Consider the following 21,568-nt stretch of genomic DNA (forward strand, 5'->3'; position numbering starts at 1 on the left):
CCAGGTCCTCCATGAAAAAACTTCCTTCTGACCCTCAAACCAACTTGTTAACAAATTGGCCACATGATCCTGTTTTAAGGCTTTTCAATTTTGGAAATTCATATTGTGTAGCCTTGTTCTGAGCTAGTGGATGAGCTCATGTTATGGCTTTTCTTGGAAAATAAGCTACAATTTCATAGCTTCCCAAAAAGAATTTGAAATATGATTCTAGGTTGTTCCCCTTCTTGCTTCTTTTGACAGGCAGCTACTTGCAACTTAGTTGCCATAAGCTTCCATAAGACAAATTGCTATTTATCTAATGTTCTTACAGAAAGCAAAAAGAGGATGGATTTGAGCCGAGATTTTTGAAGATTATGATAATCTCCCAGGTTGCTCTGCAGTGCAGTTTCCTACACCAGTGGCACGTAGACCACCATTATGAACAAATTTTAACTTAGCGATAAAGCAAGCTACAAATTAGATTGCTTGGTTTATTGTGTGCTGACTTGTTTCGCATTGGGTGGCTTTGGTCCTGAAAAGCTGTTTGTAATTTATAATAGTTAAATAAATGATGCACTAATTATCTATGTGAAATAAAACTAATAAAATGTTTAACCATATCAAACAAATAAAATGGTAATATGCTGTAAATCTTTTTGTAATATTTATGGTTACAGTGTTTGATGTTAACAAAAACTTGCTATGATTTGTAACAAATGCTTTCCACCTCCCTTCTCCTTCTGACTATCCAAAATTCCTTACAGACTCTAGAGAAAAAAACCAGAGCTTGATATTTGCTGGATCCAACACAGAAATTTGAGTTGATTCTTGGACTTCCACTCTATCTCCTATTCATAGTTCATCTGAGAGATTCTCGGTTATGCTGCTTGGTTTTCATGACCTCCTGTTTGTCTCACCTTTGATCGCAGCCTCTGTTTACTCTTCCTCTGTTCAGGCAAGAGTTGTAGCTTGTAAGAATTTGCTGAGGGGGTAAAGGTAAACTCCTGCTCAGACATCAGAGCCATTTAAAAAAGAATATACTATTCTAGTGTGACACTTCTGTGCAGTTCCTTCCAAGGATGGTGGTGCCTAAGAACTGGCCAAGTCAAACCCAAAGTGTGATTTCCCTGCCAAAATAGGGACTTTAGCTCCAGTGGCTTTGTGGACCCAAGCCAGGAAGTTGTTTCCTGCTTTCTATGTTCAAAGAAGCTACCGCCCTTTAAAAGTTAAGATTCCCTTCTGTTTGCACTGTAGAGGGAATCTCAGTCATCTCACCTGGCAGAAAAAACATGATTTTTGCTCTGCCCAGAGGGCAGCTGATGGAGGTTGGATAACTGCAAAGGAAGTCCTCTGTGTCTATGGTTGGGTGAGTATGAATATAGGCAGAGAATACAGAGGCATGAGATAACTTTTTGTTGGTGCTTTGGCAGCAGTTGGATAAATTCTTAGTCACCAGAAGGGATTGCAAAAGCTGAGTCATTCAGCTGTAAAGAGACTAAGGAACTAGAGCACCAATGTTGGAAGACTCTTTGGGTTCAAATTGCTGAATAATTCCGAATGTATCATTTTGCTACTGTTGCCCATTTGAAAATCAAGAATACTTACCGGCCTCCCTGCCAAATCACCAAAATCACCAAAACACGTAGTAGTGGCATCATATCTCTAACCACACAAGCAAAACCATGGAACTTGTTAGGTGAGAGTATGCAAAATATTCCAAATGTTTCCAATTCAAAACAACATTTTCTCATTCTGATTTTCTTCTAAGCTCTGGACAAAGGAGGGCCATTTCCAGTGATATTGTGTGAACAATTGTAAGAATCTCAAATCTGGTGATTGGCTTGCTTTATAAGTTGTGATAAGCTCAGTTTAAGTTTTTTTTTCAAGCGCAGTCCGTGAAGTAGCACGAATAGCTTTGTCTCTTCTGCAGTTGAATGAGACTAGATGAATGAAGAAAAAGGTTGAGGTGAAAAAAAACAACAGCAGCAGATATTTAAGCCATTTCCTATTCATCCCCCAGTTCATTAGCTCACCTACATGCCTATGGACATTCTCAGTTATCGAGGTCATGGCTGTCCCAAGGGTGCTTTTTCAAAAGGCAACTAGACTTTCTTTGTTTTTCTTTGAAGATGTTTGGTTTCTCATTCAAGAAGCTTCTTCATTTTTGACTGATCAGAACTGAAGAAGCTTCTTGGATGAGAAGCTGAACGACTTCAAGGAAAGACAAAAAAAAAAGTCCAGTTGCCTTTGGGCTGGATGCATCGCACACAAGCCACACCCACCCCAGCTTGGCAAAGGGAAAAAAACCATCGTGAAACATCATGTGATGGCAACGTGATGGCGCAAGTTTGATATCTGTGCTTTAGGAGGAGCCTTCAACCCCAAAGCTTAACCCCCTTATATTATGTAGTCTCCTAGGAAAAGAAAAAAAGCAGGCTAGTCCTTTGGCTAAGTTAATTCAACCATTTTTACCTCTGAAATAAGATACATTATGGCCAAAAGTTTACAAGATTTAGAGATACAGGTAATTTCAGATGCTGCTGCTACTCTGTCAAAATAGTTGGCATGCTTCCAGTCACCACTATTCCTGGTAGTGAAACCAGGAAAAGAACTCTGCTTATCTTTCATTTCACTTTCCAGGATTCTGATTTGCTATTATATGCAAATTAGAAGTGATACTTTAATCTCTGTTGCCCTTTGTCCAAAAGGAAAATGACCTATCTTGGAATGTTTAAGTAGCTTGCTTAACTAAAGTCTGCTTTAAACCACAGTTTCTACTTTAATAGCAAATCAAGAACCAGAGCAAGTGAAATTCGATTTTGCAAGAGCCCTCTCCTAGTCACATTGGACAAAGAAAGGGATGGGTGAACACCTGAGTTGAGTATTTTGCTCAAGCTTTTCAGAGGCTAATTAAAATAGTGTTTAACTCCAAACAATGTAAATGAGTCTAAATGCAAATAAAGCCAACGAGTGAACTACAGGTCCACAGTCTTATTAGATGATAGATAGTTAGATAGTTAGATAGTTAGATAGTTAGATAGTTAGATAGTTAGAGATAGTTAGATAGATAGATAGATAGATAGATAGATAGATAGATAGATAGATAGATAGATAGATAGACAATCCTGTAGCTAGATAGAAGAACTCTAGATAAACTTGGATTTCTTGGTGAGAATGAAGGATCAACTGTGCAATTGCACAGGATTTTAGTATACTACTGTCCAAAGATTTGAAAAGAGAGATGCTAATGAAACTGAATTCTGTGTATCAACTGGGAAAATTAATTGCATGTATGCCCATATTTTGGTATGTAAAATATGTTACAGTCAGCTAGATTGAAGTGGATAAATAAATGATATATAGACAGACAGATGGACAGACAGACAGACAGACAGATACAGTAGATGATGTTAAACTTGGATTTCTTGATGAAAATGAAGGATTAACTTTGCAATTACACAGGACTTGTGTATGTGTGTGTGCGCGTGCGTGCGTGCGTGCGTGCACATGTGTACTGAAATCCTGTGTAATTGAAAAGTTGATCCTTCATTTCCACTAAGAAAGCGACATTTATCTAGAGTTCCTCTGTTTATCTATCTACACTATCTATCTATCTACAGTCTGTCTGTCTGTCATCTATGCACTTCAATCTAGCTGACTGTCACATATTTTATATAACAAAATGTGGGCATTCATGCAATTAATTTCCCCAGTTTATACATAGAATTCAGTTTCATTAGCATCTCTCTTTTCAAATCTTTGGACAGTAGTAAATATCAATTCCTCATTGTTAAGAGCTGTATGAGTGTGCCAGAGTCATATATTTATTGAATTCTAAATTCCATCCTTCCTTAAGAATTATCATAAGAAATATAATAATATTTTCTCTTCTTTCCCCCTCTTTTTTTATCTTCACCATTACCCTGAAATGTAAGTTGGGCTGCGAAAGAATGACTTGATCTATTGAGATCAAACCCATTGTGATTCATAGCTGCTCAGGGATTTGAACTAAATATATCCTTGATCCAGATCTGGCATTTTAACTGGTACATTACCCTTGCAAGTTCATTGTTAAGTTGTTAAAATATCTGTAGACAGTGTGGAATCAATCTAGTAGTACCCATAGATAGCACAAACTCATATTTGGCCCATTTTTATAATTTATTTTGGGTGGATGTTTTGACAAGAAATGAAGAGATGCTATAGAGCATTAATACAGTACATCTATTTTCTACTTTGGGATATTTTTAAAAATGCCTCCAAATTGTTACTAAATATTTGTGCTAACCTTTGGAGCTTTGATCGGGGAATCTCTGCAAAAAATTAGACTGAGGACCACAAGAATGGGGGGCGGGAGTATGAAAAAACAAACCCAAGAAGGGAACAAAGACCAAGGTGCTAACTGGAGCTTCTGCATTAAAAAAAAATAGGAAAACATTTGATAGTATAGCTTCAAAAGATTGAACTATTGTACAAAAATGATGTTATAAACTATAATATGAGAAGTATAATAATTAGTATATGGGAAAACTGACACAAAGTGTTTTAAAAATTAACCGTTCTCTCCTACTGTCCTTGTTATAGTCACAGAAAGTATCTCATGGCTCAATTAGTTTTCCCAAATGTCTTGCCGATCAGCTAGCTTGCTCAGTTTCCTCAGATCTCACTCACTTAACTTTTCAGCCACGGAGTCATATTTAAGAGAGCGAGAGAAGAGAGAAAGAAACATGGCCAATTTCATTAACTCCCACAACTCTTAATGATAGAGCTATAATCCTAAAGAATCTATGGCATTTGCACTAAATGAAGATAAGTGAGGTTTTCTTGTGATTTCCAAATACCCTAGCAGTTCTTTGAACTCTTCTGACCTGCTGGGCCATCTGGTTTTCTTGCTACTTAACTATTGCAGTTGGATGACCCTCATTTTAATTGGCTCTCTTTTTCTTTCCTTTCCTTTTTTTTTAGTGGACCTTACCCTCTTAATTCAAAACATATTAATCATAGACAGAACATTGCGTAATGGATATTAATTTCAAATCTGACGCCTTACCATTTAGCGTTTCCCTTGTACTGTTGTTCTAGTAAACTTATATCTAACTGAATGAGAGACAGAATGATAGCAAATAAAAAAATAGAATTGGTTCCAACAGGATTGACTAGGTTGGCAGTGTCCTTTTATTATACAATGCTGATTTCTTTCATATTAACCATGTTCAACTATATTTGAAATAATATTTGGGGTTCTTAGCCTAGGAATGCCTACGTTGTAGATATAAACTGTTTTGCAACAGAGTTGAATTCTCGCAGTTCCATACCCAAGATAAATCTTGGGAATACTTATATTGTTATGAAAATCAGGCTTCTCCAAAGATATAGTTGTAGTAATAGCTGCAAAAGATATTAACAGTACTGATACTATTAAAAAAATATTCCAAACTACCTGAAAGCAAAATTAATTTGGGACTTTTTTCAAGAAACTTCACATGTAGAAGAAAATGTCTGGAGAAATTTTAAATTTAACCAAAGTTTACCAATTCCACCATCCCCCACCCCCCAAAAAATGTTTGATAAAATGTCTTTTATTAATGAGGCATGAAACTAATCCAATGAAGCTGCAGAAACAAAAAACAACCAAACTGTTTCATCAGCCAAAAAGGTTTAGCTTGGTGCCTAAACAAAAATAATGGTGATGTCCCCTGAATCAGTCTTATGTCATGCCAGAATGAAGGCGCCACCACTCAAAAGACCCATACTATATTGAGTAAGGCATGCTTCATATTCTCAAAATAAGCTGTAACTTTCCTTGTTAGGTTTTTACCTCCAGTAACCTTCTCTCCACCCCTTTCTTTTGAATTCAGCTCTTATTTTAAACATGCATAAGGTGACATGTAGACACTTTTTTTAGGAAACACTCATAAAAATGCAAAGAAAGACCCAATGGAGAGCCGAAAATTACAGTGTCTGGGTCAGTATTTACAATAATTATAATTATTATAAAGTACAATAGAGTATAGTAACCCATAATTCTCATGGTACTTTCTGACTTTTAGATCTATCTTTAGAAAGCACACACAAGAACAAGAGGCATAAAAAATATTATGGAATCACTTTACTCCATGTGCCAGTGTTAATGGGAGTACCAGGGAAAAGAGAAAATATTATGTCTAAAGTGGGAAAATGAGGCCCAGTGTGGTCTTGAGGACACAGAGAAGATAGACGGGATGACTTGGAGTTGGTTATCTGAGTTCAGGCAATAGACTTTCTCACAGTGCTGGAACATTTGCCTGCATTTAGTCTCATTTGAGAATTGCCTGATGAAGACACTTCAGTCTTACTGCTATTTCTTCAACAGAAGGATCACAGACATGGAGGGAAAAAAAGTGGTAAATCTTTTTCATTATTATTATTATGCCGGTAACTTAACACCAATCAGAATTTATCTTCAGGAGCAGAGCACAGGCCATTTTTCAGAGATCAAAAAGACTCCTTCAGTGCATTTACTTCCAAGCCACTTGCTGAAACAATAGGTTAAAAAAGCCCCTGCGGATTTTACTCCACTTGTCATTGCCGTCTATAAGGGGTTGATGCTCACCTCTGTTTCAAGGCCATTGGGCCAGCCTGATCCAAAGACATTTCCATGGTCATGTGGCCAGCATGATCTCATGGAGCGCTGTTATTTTCCCACCAAAGTGATACCTATTTATTTACTCGCATTTGCTTGCTTTCAAACTCATAGGTTGGCAAGAGTATAGAGGTGGCATTCAGCCAGTTCTGACAGTAGTTCAGAGAACCGGCAAATACCACCTCTGTGACTGGCCCCGCCCCCAACGATTCTCTGCCTCCCAAGCCCCAGCTGATCGACTGGGTCTTCTTTTGTTGCCCTGAACAGGAGAACGAAGCTGGAAAGTAGGTTAGTGGGGTGGGGAGGGAATAGGGCTTTTACAGTATCCTTCCCCTGTCATGTCCACTAACCACCAAGCCATGCCCACAGAACCGGTAGTAAAAAAAATTTGAATACCACCACTGCAAGAGTATAGTAGGAAAATATAGTAGACAGGAACAGGAGTTCATCCCATTTCTCGAAGCTCAGGTCTTGAACCTGGGCTGTCGGCTTTCCTGCTGGCAAACCCAGCGTCTTAACCACTGAGCCACCATGCTACCCACTGAATCAATGGGAGATCTGTTTTATTATTTCTACAATGTCCCATTTACTATGACTCCACCAGCCTTGGGGTTTTAGTTTTTGTCATATGATTGCATGGTTTATATAATTGTTTTTGAGCTGCCCAGAATTATTTTAAGATGGGTGGCCATACAAAATCTATTAAATAAATAAATAAACAAACAAACAATCCCATTATCTTTTCAGCTTTCTGCCGCATTATTGTTCAGAGCTAACTTGAATTTTTTTTTAAAAAAATCTTTTTTTTTTCTGCATTGTTGCTTTACTCTTCTTCAGTGTGGGCGAGTGACCTGATTCTTTTAGTCTTGAGTAGTGGCTGCGGCCTAAAGTATGTACCTGATTTATTGACTTTTTGTTCTTGAAGATCTCTTACAGTTGTTAATTGGCAAGGTACTTGTAATCTGTCTCACATGTAACCTGGTTTGCCCTGGTTTCCTCATCCACCCCACATCACCCTAAGATTAAATCCTACTGTATATCAGCCTAGTCACTCTGGACATCTGATCCATGAGCTACAATTCACAAAAGCTAATGTCTTTTAATACAAATTTTAGTGCAAAAAGGTGCTGCCAGAATCCTGTATTTTTTTTGTTACCATCCTCTTAAACATCCACCATCTCCTGACTATCTTCCACAACTTCATATTCACACCTTACCATCCAGTTACAGATTTCTCTGCTGAATGGTTCCATCTTGGCCAGGGACAATAATTTGTTTCCTCATGTTGTAGGAAAGTGATTCAAAAGGTACCCTGGCCAAAAGTGATCTGTTATCTACTCTACCACAGTGAAAAGAGGGCTCTCATGATGTATGGCTACATATTAGGAAGGTTTCCACACCCATAATCCCCAGCCGGTGTTCTGTGCCCACACATGCAATGTGGTTTTGAGAGAAAGCAGTCTTCTTCTCACCCTGTTCATTGAGAAATTTATATATTAAATAAATTAAATACATTGAGAAATGCCCTGGGCTTGGACTCTATTCACGAGTTTCAGGATAATTAAATACCAGAGCCAATCAGAGGTGGTATTCAGCAGATTCTGACCAGGTCTGGAGAACTGGTAGCGGAAAATTTGAGTAGTTCAGAGAACCGGCAAATACCACCTCTGTGACTGGCCCTGCCCTCATCTATTCTCTGCCTGCCGAGTACCAGTTGATTGGCTTGGTCTGGCCCTGCACAGGAGAACAGAGCTGGAAAGCAGGTTAGTGGGGTGGGGAGGGAATGCGGATCTTGCAGTAAACTTCCTCTGCCACACCCACCAAGCTACGCCCACCAAGCCACAACAAGCCCACCAAGCCATGCCCACAGAGCCAGTAGTAAACAATTCTGAATCCCACTACTGGAGCCAATACACTATCATATATTAAAAAGAGAAAAATGTCCCTCCCATTCTTCTGAATTGCAAGGAAGAGAAGTGAGGTTTTCCCCCCACATTTCTGCTCCTAGTTTGTCCTGTGCTATCAACAGAAACTTTTGTTATGTAGAAAATTGAACATGCCATTAATAGATGGCACCAGGAAGTGGAATACAACTGCTCCCAGTTTAAACAGTAATGGAAGAATATTGCCCTGGATTCCAGTGCACCCTCATATAGCACCCAACAAAACAGATACAATTTTCTCATTTGCTTGAACTGCAGGTTTTAGACACACCAATGTCAATTATATTGAAAGAGTCAGGATAGAGTAAGCAATGGGCACAATCTATTTCATATGTCAGCATTTATAGGAGGCTATCAGTCTCCAAAATGAGAGAGAGAAAAGGAAGACAGACTTATCTGCAAAGTCAAAACTAGCTTTCAACAGGACTTTATGGCACTTGATATTAACATTAAGACTTGTTGAACTATTTCTGCATTATATGCTGACTGTAAACCGCTTAGAGAGGGCTGTAAAGCACTGTGAAATGGTATATAAGTCTAAGTGTTAGTGCTATTATCCAGTTGGTTTCTCCCCTCCAATGCATGACAATAGAACAAAATAAGTTTTTCCTTTGTGTTTACTAAATGTGAAAGCTGAGGCATCAGTTATTTAAAACAGTACATTGAGAAAAGGTGCACAAAAGACGAATTATGGCCCTATCTTGACAGACAGACATACAGGTAGTCCTCAACTTACGACCCCAACTTATGTTGTTAAGTGAGAAATTTGTTAAGTGAGTTTCCCCATTTTACAACTTTTCTCGCCCCATTTGTTAAGTGAATCACTTGCAGTTGTTAAATTAGTAAAGCAGTTTTTAAATGGATCTGGTTTCCCCATTGACTTTGCTTGTCAGAAGGTCACGAAAAGGGATCGTATGACTCAGGGACACTGCAACTGAGTCAGTTGAAAAGCACCTGAATGTAAACCAGGGGTGTCCAACCTTGGCAACTTGAAGCCTGGCGGACTTCAACTCCCAGAATTCCCCAGCCAGCTTTGCTGGCTGGGGAATTCTGGGAGTTGAAGTCCGCCAGGCTTCAAGTTGTCATGGTTGGACACCCCTGATGTAAACCATGTGGGGATGCTGCAACAGTCAAAATGGTCCTAAGTCACTTTTTTCACCGCAGAGAGGATGAGGAGGATGACAACGACATCTGTGTGGTCCATGGTGCTCTCTGAGCTTGACTGTTTCCTTGCAGACATTTCATGACCCGACTAGGTAACACCATCAGTATTAGAAGGAGTGGAGCAGAAGGAGGAATTGAGACACTCAATGAACTGTTGTCAGTCAAGGTCTACCTGTACTTTATCATTCGGTGGGTAAATGGGGTAAGATACTGCAATGTGCAGGGAATTGGCAGAAAGGGTTGTGTGTGCTATCTTACATAGCGTCAGCAAATTTAGAAAGGCCTGTTATAGCTAATCTGATATCAAATCACAAATTGTGAATCAAGAAATTGCTTTATTTGAACCTGCATTTCTTTCCTTATGTCTTCCACAGAGAAATTAATTGTTGCTCTTTTGGGAAGACCAGTGATCAGAGGGAATCACAGTCACACCTAGAATACGAAGGATACGTTTCTTCTCTTTGCCTTTAAATGTATAGTAGCAGAATTATGCTGAGTAGAAACCTAATTACCTGTTCTGATATCTGTTGCCACCTCATTGGACAGAATCCGTCAAGTTTAGTTTTTCCTTTTTTCCACCTTATGGTATAAAATGTGTTTTTGCTTAGCAGCTACTCAAAGTTACAACAGAGCAGTCAAAAGGTATTTAAAACCAACTTCCAGAGTTATGACAGGTAGCCCTACTCTCTTCATGGTCACACGACTGCATTTCAGGCACTCGGGAACTGGTCTGCATTAACAGCCATTTACAGCATCCCATGGGCATGTGACCGCTACTTACAACTTTTTTGTTGAAAACCAGCACCAACTTTCAGTTTTCAGCAAGAATGGCCCATAGCAAACTATGAGTTTGCTTAACAACTGCGGTGTTTGCTTGACAATCGCCACAGAAAAGGTTGTAAAAATGAACCCAATCATGTGGTAAACCCACTTTAGAACCACCACGATCTAGGATCATAATGGACAGGCTCCCTTATGGTCATACGTTAAGGACCGGTGGTGGGATTCAAATTTTTTTTACTACAGGTTCTGTGGGCGTGGCTTGGTGGGCGTGGCAGGGGAAGGATACTGTAAAATTTCCAGTCAGAGGTGAGATTTGCCGGTTCTCTGAACTACTCAAAATTTCCGCTACCGGTTCTCCAGAACTGGTCAGAACCTGCTGAATACCACCTGTTAAGAACTATCTGTATTTATTGCTCTCAATCTGCTTGGAAGACTTTATCTAAAAAGGAAAACGGGGAAATGGAGTTTCACCCAATCTCTCGCTCTCTGGGTTTACATTCCTAATTCACAAATGCCACTAGCATCTGACAGGCAGCCTATGGCCTACAGCCAAATTCTCTATACTCTTGACATTCCGGGTTCATTCCTGCTTTAGCATTTTTGAAGCACTGATCTGCATTTCTCACCAGCAGTTCCTTCTTCTTTCCAGCAGGGAGAGCAATATTCTCGAAACGAATCAGTAAACTTCAATAGCTCTGGCCCTTTCTTAGGGATAGTGAGGCTCCCATGGGACATTCTGGAAATAGGTTTGCTTTCCCGACGCACTGGGGCAACTCTGATATCCCTCTGTTTGCCTGACATAAGAATAGATGAAGACTTGTAGGATAAAATCACAGCATCAAAAATCCCATTTCTCTTAAATAGATAATCGGGCTTCTAGGAAAATCACAGGTATGACATGAGGGCTCCAGTTCTCCACTGAATGTTGATGTTCTGCCATTCCATTTCCATGTCACAGATAATAGCTATCAATATATCTATTTTCTATGAAGTTTTTTTTTTTCTGATCCCATATGCCAGGCATGCACTGTGCAAATGCAAACCTGGATACCCAATGTAACCATCTTCTCCAATCAGGCATCTTCTGATTCTGAAGTCTTCAACTCCATGAATTCCTTGTCAAGGCATGAAAAATGTAGAGAGCTGAGTTCTGTACAAGAAGGAAGGAAGGAAGTCTAGGTTAGGCAAGGGTATCTTAAACATTTCAGACTATTTTAGTACAGTTTTGTAGCTCTAGTACATTCGCTTTTTAAGAAACGTGACTTTTACAGAACATGTTCTAGTCTTTTTCTTCCGTTAGTCTTAACTGTATGGGGAAGAACACAGATTTTATTTTCTAATTCTGTTCTTTGGGAAAAATAAAAATACAATTTGCTTACGGTGGGGGAAAAATTTTTAATTCTTCTTTAATAATTCATCTCTTCCTTCTGTCTCAAAGGTCAACATCATTTGCTGTTTCCCTCTCTCTTTCCACCCCACCCCCTGCTTCCAAGACCTTGGCTCCTTGTTTAAGAAGCTTGAAATCTCAACAACATCTACATTGTTTTGCTCATGTGTGAGAGTTGAAGGCACTTCGTATAGCTAAATACTGGGGCAAAGGAGAATACTAAAAGAACAGCAAAGTTCTACTTGGAATAGTATATACCTCATTCAGCTACATTCACAGGCCTTACTTATTTATAAAATTTCTAATATTTGACCAGCATAAACTCATCTAGTAAGAGTTCATTAAAAGTGCTTTGCCTCAAAGCAGATTGTGATTCTTAGCATTCATCCGGCAAACATTTAACGTGCTTTCCTCCATTTGTGCGTGGCACAGATGCATGCCAACATTATTGCTCTGTCTTCCCTCTAGTCTACTTCAGGGATTAAGCTGGCTCGTAGAGTTGTCCTTTCAAACTGCAATGAGGGACAAATTAAGAGAAGCGATTGGTGGCTGACTTTCCCTCCCAGTGGCTTTCCTGTTTCATCACAGTGTGGGAAAACAAACAAACAAACCCTGACATTTGCTTTCCTTAATCTTGTGGTGGAGTGAAGTGGGTTTGCCTGATCTGAGAATTAGAGACCAACCATTTAGCTATTCTTAAACAGAGGTCTAGTGCTTTCTTACGAAGTGTGCTGAACACGCATTTTAAAAGAAGTCCAGTGCTGTTTTCCAAGAACAATGAATGCATGCTTACAAACAGCCTGCATAAAACCTGACATTCTTTCAAAATTACCAGAGATTTTGTGAAGGGCTCTTTGGGGAATCCAGATGCCATGTCAGTCCATAGCAAAAAGCAAAAATGGCCACAGAGTACAGTGTCCAGGAGAGGGGCAAATACACTGTATCCCAAAGAACTAAGATCTGGCAGTCCTTATCCTCCCTGTGGTTATTGTTGAAGGGCAAGAAATAGCCAAAGTATGGTTGAAAGAGGATAGTAGACATCACTTTAACCTTGGATTGTTTTGCACATGTGCCTTTGAGTCAGTTTTGGTTCCTGATGACTGCCTGAACTAGATCTTGCCATTTTCTTGGCATGGTTTTTGTTAGATCTGAGGTAGATCGGTTCGAATGAGACGCGAGACCATTCTAGTGAGTTCAGCTCTTTTATTTAGAATAAGAACAGTCTGAAGAATCCAAGCCGCGGCAGCCCTTCATATAGGCTGGCTTGCGGCTCGGCGGCCAATGGCAGCGCTTTGAATCTCCCGCGATCAGCGCGGCCAATCGCGGTAGATTCTTAGTGCTCCAATCACGGCCGGTGCTTCGACCAATCAGGTCGCTGTCCGTCCGGACCAATCAGTTGTGACGGTTTGGAGTATGCTAATATAGTACACCTCTCCCCTCTTGGTTTCGTCTGTCGGTGCGTCGTGACGTAGTCGCGTAGGTAGGCGGGGCTTCGTACCTGCCTAGTTGACCTGCGCAGTTCAGTTCTATTGTGGTCTTCGACCGGTTCGGAGGGTTTCTCTGTCGCTCCGGTTCCTGGGGATGGAACCGCCTGGAATGGTGAGCCGGGCCTTTCCTGGTAGCCCCCTCCCGGTCTACCCGGGCTGGTTGAGCTGCCGTTCCTGACGTTCCCGCCGGATCTTTCCGGGCTGGTTGAACTGGCTTGGCTGCTCCATCCAGGTGAAGGTTCTGGTGTCTCGTGCTCTGTTGGTCATGTGCTTACTGGTGAGTAGTGTTGGTTTATTTGTGGTTTATTTGTTCTGGGTGGGGGGTGTTCTGCTTGCGTTAGGAGGTTCCCTTCGATTCTATTTCCCATTTCCCCCCCCCTTCTAGTTTCTTGCTCGGGTGTGTGGTTTGTGGCGGCTATTCTTGATCTTAGTTGGTTGATGTGCCGCTTCCAGTTTTTTCCGTCGCTTGTTTCCAGTCGGTATGACAAGGGGCCGGTTATTTGCGTGATTGTTGCTGGTACCCAGAGTGGTTCCCCTGAAAGGTTTTTCGCGTATACTGTGTCCCCTATGTTGAATTTTCTGTTTTTGCTGAAAGAGCCCAGGGGTTTGTCAGGGTTGTATGTGGGATGCATTCTATCTAGCGTTGACCATAGTTTTCTGCCCATCATTAGTCTGCCGGGCTTCTATTTGTGGTTGCGCTAGGTGTAATATGTTGAATGAGGAGCATTTTATTGATTTTGTCTTGTATGTTGGTTGCTTCTATTTTCTGGATGGCTTTTTTTGTGTATTGGACCATGCGTTCCGCCCGCCCGTTCGCCGCCAGGTTTGCTGGCGTGGTTAACGCATGGCGTATGCCCTGGCCTGCCAGAAATTGTTCAAATGCTAGTGCGATGAACTGGGGCCCGTTGTCCGACACTAGTATATCTGGCAGGCCGTGTGTGGCAAAGAGTTTGCCCAGTTTCTTTATTACCGCCTCCGTTGTGGTTGACTTCATGGTGCTTACTTCCAGCCAGTTGGAGTAAGCATCTACTGTGATAAGGTACATGTGCCCCTTGGTTGGTCCCGTGAAGTCTATGTGGATCCGAGACCACGGTCCTCTTGGTGTTTCCCACTCATGGATTGGGGCGGCGGGAGGACTGGGTCTGGATTCTTGGCATTGTCTGCATTTGGCTACCCAGGTTTCGATCTGTTTATCCATGCCTGGCCACCATGCGTAGCTTCTGGCCAGGCTTTTCATCTTAACCATCCCTGGGTGCCCCTCATGCAGCATCCCCAATACCCTTTCTTGTAATGTTTCCGGGATTACCACTCTGTCCTCCCAAAGTATAAAGCCCTTCTCGGTAAAGAGTTCAGTTTGTCTGTTTCTGAAGGGTCTGAATAGTTCGTCCCTGTCCCCTTCCGGCCATCCTTTTCCAACCCAGCTTAGGACTCGCGCCAGCCGCTTGTCTTTATTTGTTTCTCTGGCAATGTCTGGCGCGGTCACTAGTGGGTTGGATATTGTCTCTATTTGAAGTACCTTTGTCGTGGGTGCCGGATCGTCTTCCAGGTCGGGCAGGGGTGAGCGGCTCAGGGCGTCTGCATGGGCGATGTCCTTTCCGGGTCGGTGAACCAGCTGGTAATTGTATGCTGCTAGGAATTCAGACCACCTTGTCATTCTTGGTGATAGAATGTTCAGTGTGGCCTTATTTCCTGCCAGGATCCCTAGCAGCGGCTTGTGATCCGTGATGATTGTAAAAGTCCTACCGTAGAGGTATTCGTGAAATTTCTTGACGCCAGCGACGACTGCTAGGGCCTCTTTGTCGAGCTGGCTTTAGTTCTGCTTCGGCTTTGAAAGTGTTCTTGATGAGAAGGCGATGGGTGCTTCCCTCCCGTCCGGTAGCTGGTGGCTGAGGATGGCGCCGATCCCAAATGGCGATGTGTTGCATGTTACCGTTAATGGCAGGGTCTCGCTGTACTGGATTAGTACCGCGTCAGATGTTAGCAGGTTCTTTGTGTTGTTGAAGGCGCTCTCCTCCCGTGCTCCCCAGGTCCAGGTGGCTGTTTTGTCTAACAGCCTATGCAACGGTTCCGCCACGGTCGCCTTTTGAGGTAGGAAGACATTGTAAAAGTTTAACAGTCCCAAGAAAGCCTGTAGTTCCGTTTTGTTTTTGGGTCGTGGTGCTTCCCTTATGGCTCTCAGTTTCTTTTCTGTGGGGTGGATCCCTTGTTTGTCTAGGAGGTACCCTAGAAATTCGACCCTCTCAGCCCGTAGCTGGCACTTCCCTTTCTTGACTTTGAGTCCTGCATCTCTGAATTTCTTCAGTACCTCCCTCAACCTGGCTTCTAGTTGTTTTTCATTTTTCGCGGCCACCAAGACGTCATCAAAATAGGGCACCACCCCCTCTATGCCCTGGAGGAGTCTTTCCATGAGGCTTTGGAAGACCCCGGGTGCCACGCTGACTCCAAATTGGAGCCGGTTGCAACGGAAGGCTCCCCGGTGTGTTACGATGGTCTGGGCTTCGGCGGTTGTGGTGTCGACCGGCAGTTGCTGGTAGTCTTGTGCCAGGTCGAGCTTTGCGAAAATCCGGCCTCCCCCCAGTGAGTGCAGAAGGTGCTGTACTACTGGGACGAGGTATGCGCTTTGTTGGAGCGCGTGGTTTAGGGTGGCCTTATAGTCCCCACAGATTCTCACGGACCCATCTGGCTTGATGGGGGTGACTATAGGGGTCTCCCACTGGGCGTGATCGATTGGTTCCAGTACCCCTTGCGCGATGAGCTTATCTAGCTGCTCATCGATCTTGGGCTTGAGTGCAAATGGCATTCGTCTGGGCTTAAGGCGGATTGGTGCGATGCTCGGGTCTATATTGAAGGAGATAGGGGACCCCCGGTACTAGGCTGTCGTCGAAAACTTTCCAGAAGTCCTCCACGAGCGCCGCTTCCCAGTCCGCCTCTTCGATGCGGTGAATGCCGGTTACTTCGATGCCTAGGGGTGTGAACCACTGAAGTCCCAACAGGCTCGGCCGATCCCGGTTGATGATCATCAGGGGTAGCACTTTGGTGTGGTCCTTGAAGGTGATTTTGAAATGGCCTCTGCTGACTACAGGGATGCGGTTTCCCTGGTAGTCTTTGAGAGTCAGTGTTTGGTCTTCTAATTCGTGGCGGCGGATGGAGGGTGTCAGGCGCTTCATGGTGCGCCATGAGACCATGGAGAGGAAGGACCCGGAGTCCACCTCCATGTCGCATGGCTGGTCTTCTATCCCCACCGTTACGTATACCTTTCTGGTGTCGCTTGTGGAGGAATGGCCGATAACGACGGTCTGGTGTGTTTCCTCCCTTTGTCTTGCCTCATTTAGCCGCCTGCTCCGACCCTCTTGGCTCCAGCGGCTCTCCGTCTGGCGATCTCGGTGCCTGGTGGGGGCTGCCATCTCGTCGCTGTGGGCTGTAGTGTCTTTTATTTCGGCACACCTTGGCGATGTGCCCCCGTTTCTCGCACTGCCGGCAGATGGCATCGAGGAAACGGCAGTCCGAACGGGGGTGATCGCCTCCGCAGCCGGTGCACTGGAACCTCGACTTACGACCTCAGGGTTCCTGACGCCCTTGTGCTGCGCAGGCGGTGGATCTCTTCTTCCTCATCCTCTGTTTCCGAGAATGAGTCGCCGTCGCCGTGGTGTGTGGTTGTGTCTCGATGGTCAGTCTCGGGTCGCTTCTCTGGGTTCGGAGCCATCTCGCCGGTCGCTGGTCGTGGCATGATGCTCGATTGTCGCATCCGAGCCACTGATTTCCTGGCTGCTTCAGCCGCGGTTGCCTCGGTGAGGGCATCGGCGAGGGAGATGTCGCCCTTTGCCATGATGCGGCTCTGGAGAACGGGGTCTCGGAGTCCCAGGATGACGCGGTCTCGCAGGGCCTCGTCTAGGTCGGTGAACTTGCACAGGCCGCCCAAGTCTCATAGCGCCACCATGAAATCGCCAAGCCCCTCGCCCTCGCGTTGATCCCGCCTGTAGAAGTCGTGCCGCCAGATGAGGATGGGCACGACGGGGGCATAGTGGTTTCGCAGCAAGGGCTCGAGATCGCCCCATTTCATGGTTTTGACGTCCTCTGGCTTGGCCAATGCCTTGGCCATCTTAAACACTGCGGGCCCGCAGTGCGTGAGAAACACGGCTCGTTTCTTGTGGCCGTTGGCATCCTTGAGGTTGCTACTCTCGAGGAACATCTGGAACCTATCGGTATAGGATTCCCAGTCCTCGGTAGCAGGGTTGAAGGGTGCGGGTGGTGAGTTGGTGCCGGCCATGCTGCCTGTTGCTGCGCGCCGTCTCGCCACGTGCTGGATGGTCTCCTTGTCTCATGATCCCACCCTCGTCGCCAGTGTTAGATCTGAGGTAGATCGGTTCAAATGAGACGCGAGACCATTCTAGTGAGTTCAGCTCTTTTATTTAGAATAAGAACAGTCTGAAGAATCCAAGCCGCGGCAGCCCTTCATATAGGCTGGCTTGCGGCTCGGCGGCCAATGGCAGTGCTTTGAATCTCCCGTGATCGGCGCGGCCAATTGCGGTAGATTCTTAGCGCTCCAATCACGGCTGGTGCTTCGACCAATCAGGTCGCTGTCCGTCCGGACCAATCAGTTGTGAGGGTTTGGAGTATGCTAATATAGTACAGTTTTTGGAAGTAGTTTACCACTGCCTGCTTTCTTGAGCTGACAGTGAGTGACTTGCCCAAGGACACACAGCTAGCTTCATACTTAAGATGGGACTACAACTCACAGCCTCTCAGTTTCTAGCTTGGTACCTTAACTATACACTAAACTGGCTTCTAACTTATTATGTGACTTAATAAAATAATCTTTAAAAGGCACAACTCAGATGTAGCTGATTTTCTATCCTCTTCCAGAATCAAATACTTTAATGTATTTTTTTTTTCATACTGGTCACTCAACTTTTATATTCAATCCACACTCCTCTTGAACTCATCTCTTCTTCTCCAAACACACAAAAAACTTAAGTACCCCATTTCCAGTGTAATCACATTACATTTACATTTGTCTCCAGATAATTTCACCAGGAGGATGTGTCATGCATGTCTTTATGAGCTCATCATGATCTAACTTAGGTGAATCATCTAATATGATTCATCTGTAGGTGAGATGTCTACATTGAAATCAGTGTTTGTCAATTTCAGCAGCTTTAAGATGTATGGACTTCAACTCCCAGAATTCCTGGACTTCAACTCCCAGAATTCCTGAGACAGCCATGTTGAAGTCGACATTTCTTAGAGTTGCTGAGGTTAAGAACACTTATTTAAATAGGACAGTTGCTCAGGGATGGGACAAATCATGCAAACCTTCTCTTATGATACCCTCTTTGTATGAACAGCACATAAAGGGAGCATTTAAACTGGAATGTTGCCCACCCATTGTTATTTGGCATGCTCCTCCTCAAAAAAATCCCCTATTGGCATTGTTACACATTTCTGAGAAGCTATTTGGAATCAGAACAAAAAAAAACAAAAAACCCTGATTACAATATATCCTTTAGCATAGGGATGATTCATCCTTGAAATCCAACCAGATAAAGGGAAAAATACTGAAACTCTTTGGAAAAATTATATCAAGATGTTGACATACTAATGTCTTCCACATAAAATATAGATTCCAGGCTTCAAGGGCTTTTACTTTCACTACTTCTCAACACAGAAAGAGCCATTGCCAGAACCCAACAGAATGAATGATGATGGAAGTCATCTGCAAGCCTCTGCTAAGAGCTGTTAGGGAAATTACAGCAGAGGTCCTTTGAGATTCACCCCGGGAATTAATTATTGGAAAGGGTTGACTATTTGACAACATTTAATACAGACTGAAATCATACACTGTATAAAGATTCCCTCTTTCTCTTAAATATACCTTCTACCCATTTTCTTGAATGAGTCAGTGTGTGGAGATTGAAAAACAAATGTATAATAATTTCCCATTTATTCTCTCCGGACTTATCCCTCCCTCACCCATTTCCAGGAAATCATCTTTTTTTCTCCACTTTTTTGACTAATGTTTCTATAAACCCAGCAAATGGTGTCTTGGCACTAAATTGAATAACTAAAGTGTTCAAAGCTCTGTGGTCTCATCTGAACCACAAATACCCAAATTAAATTCTTTCTTGAAATCTGGGGTTTTTAATAGACATGTGGGCCTTGGAAAATCATTCGGGAAAGCTTCTGAGACCAAACCATCCCTCAGGTAATGCAGAACAAGTAGTTTGCTAGTGACATTGATGGAATTAATATAAATGAAAGTTATGCATCACTGAGATTTCCGTAATGCCAAAAATGCCCCTCTTGGGAATGATTATGATTGAAGAATACTGACAGAAAATGCAATGTCATGGTTTTGTTCTCAGAAACAAAGCCATGTTAAATACAACTACACTAAAACTCATACAGAAGCCTTAGGAATAAATGATTCCCCAAAGATCTGAGCTTTTTAACATTGAGCAAATCTCTTTATGCATGTTACATTCAACTATATTTATCTATTTGTAATGGTCAAAATGTAAATATTCATTTTTGCATAACATTTAATCAAAGGTCATAGTGAGCTACTCTGATTATACTGTATGCATGTGTGTGTGTTTCCATGTTTGAATCAGCAAGTAGATTGCCAAATTTGAAATTATGCAGTCCAAGTATTAACTAAGTTCTAATAACTGTAGGAAATATGAATAAAGCTCCATCCATTCACCCTATCATCCTCTCAAATCTCCCCTGATATTCCCTAATTTGTAACTTCATGGTTCTCTTTATGTACCTTTCTGGTTTGACAAATATTTAACAATTGTTTGATCTTGCTTGCACAATAAGATCACAGACCATGGATCTGAATCACCTCATCATGTCATAATATGCTTCCTGCTGTCGTTTATTTATTCATTTTATATTTCATCCATTTCACAATCCAACGGCTCTGGACAGCTTGTAAGATGTAATATATTAAAACTTATTTAATAAATAAATAAGTAAATAAATAAATAAATGCATTAATATTGCATTTTAGAAGACATTTCATACCCAGTAAGTCATAACTGATTTTTCTAACTTTGATATTTTTCATGCGGTCATTCAAGGAGAAATTGAACCTTACCATAGGCAAAAAGGAGCATCTCAAGGTGTAGATAACTGAAAGTGCCCCTCCCACTGGTTATGGCATGTGACTGTCAGGATTTCAGCAGTTACTCCAATTAAATCATGAATGTCAACTCATAAAACATTTTGTATACACATTTTATAGTTGACAGTGACATCTGAGTAAACTATTGCTGATTATTGGAGAGCACAAACCATCACAACAAATAAAAGCAGCCAAATGTCAGCCCAGTCTCTGACAACCTTCAATGTTGTAGGTAAGTAGGCAAGCAACTTTTGCACATGTTCATGTTAAAGTGTGATCCACCCATCCTTGAGCTATGAAAAAAAGGATGCCAATGTAATACTTGCTGCCCTGAACAATGCAGTCCTTTTGACTCAGCAATCCACAGGTTAGAGGAGGCTATCAAAGCTGGGAAGAAGCAGAAATCAACCTTTTAATGCCTGTCATCGGGTCCATAAAACAGCCGATAGGTAGAGGGAAGGATGTTGCACAAGCCAGAAGCAAAGATTCCCACTTCACCACCTTACCTCTGCCAGTGATGGACAGTTGTTGTTCTTCTGTCTCTCCCACTATGATTCTCAGCTGTTTTTCAAGCTACTTTGAAAACAGTTTCCCCAATAAAGCTGAATTAAAACCATTTAGACAAGCTTAGTAGTAATCCAAAAAGTCATTTAGGAAGCCATCTCCTAAAGACTTCCAGCCATTGCTAGGATTCAAAAATAAGCCTTACATACATAGTAGAAACAATATTCAAATCTTCTTCTATCTTTGTATCCTATATCTTCCTATCCTATATAAAAAGCTACAGGGGCCCTTCTGGCCCGTTTCCATCTCTCCTTTGTTTTTGCAAAGGTCAGGTTTGCTCTTATCTTGTTTTTTTTTTACTGACTGCAAGAATTAACTCTCACAAATACCTTTAGAAACAACTATAATACCTTGGCAAACAGCAAACAAGTATGGGGGAGTACAGCTGCTACATACCATGGGCAAACTATTCTCACTTCAGTTCATACCTGCTTGTGTGAGCTGTTTTTCAAGCTATTTTGAAACATGGGTTTGGCTCTCTTCTGAGAAACCCCTGCTTAAAAGCAGTGG

General features: G+C 42.4%; 1 long non-coding RNA gene across 1 annotated transcript; it reads left to right on the forward strand.

The window, feature by feature from the left end:
- Positions 1-960: 960 nt before the first annotated feature.
- Positions 961-20,718, forward strand: LOC148132828 (uncharacterized). The gene is made up of 3 exons (XR_015749678.1): positions 961-1,345; positions 20,451-20,539; positions 20,622-20,718. It is a non-coding gene; the product is annotated as an uncharacterized LOC148132828 (long non-coding RNA).
- The last annotated feature ends 850 nt before the right edge of the window (positions 20,719-21,568 follow it).

The sequence above is a fragment of the Notechis scutatus genome, chromosome 1 (assembly GCF_049901735.1).
Source record: "Notechis scutatus isolate UNSWTSFEM ecotype Mainland chromosome 1, rNotScu1.2, whole genome shotgun sequence".
In the NCBI taxonomy this organism is placed as follows: Eukaryota; Metazoa; Chordata; class Lepidosauria; order Squamata; family Elapidae; genus Notechis; species Notechis scutatus.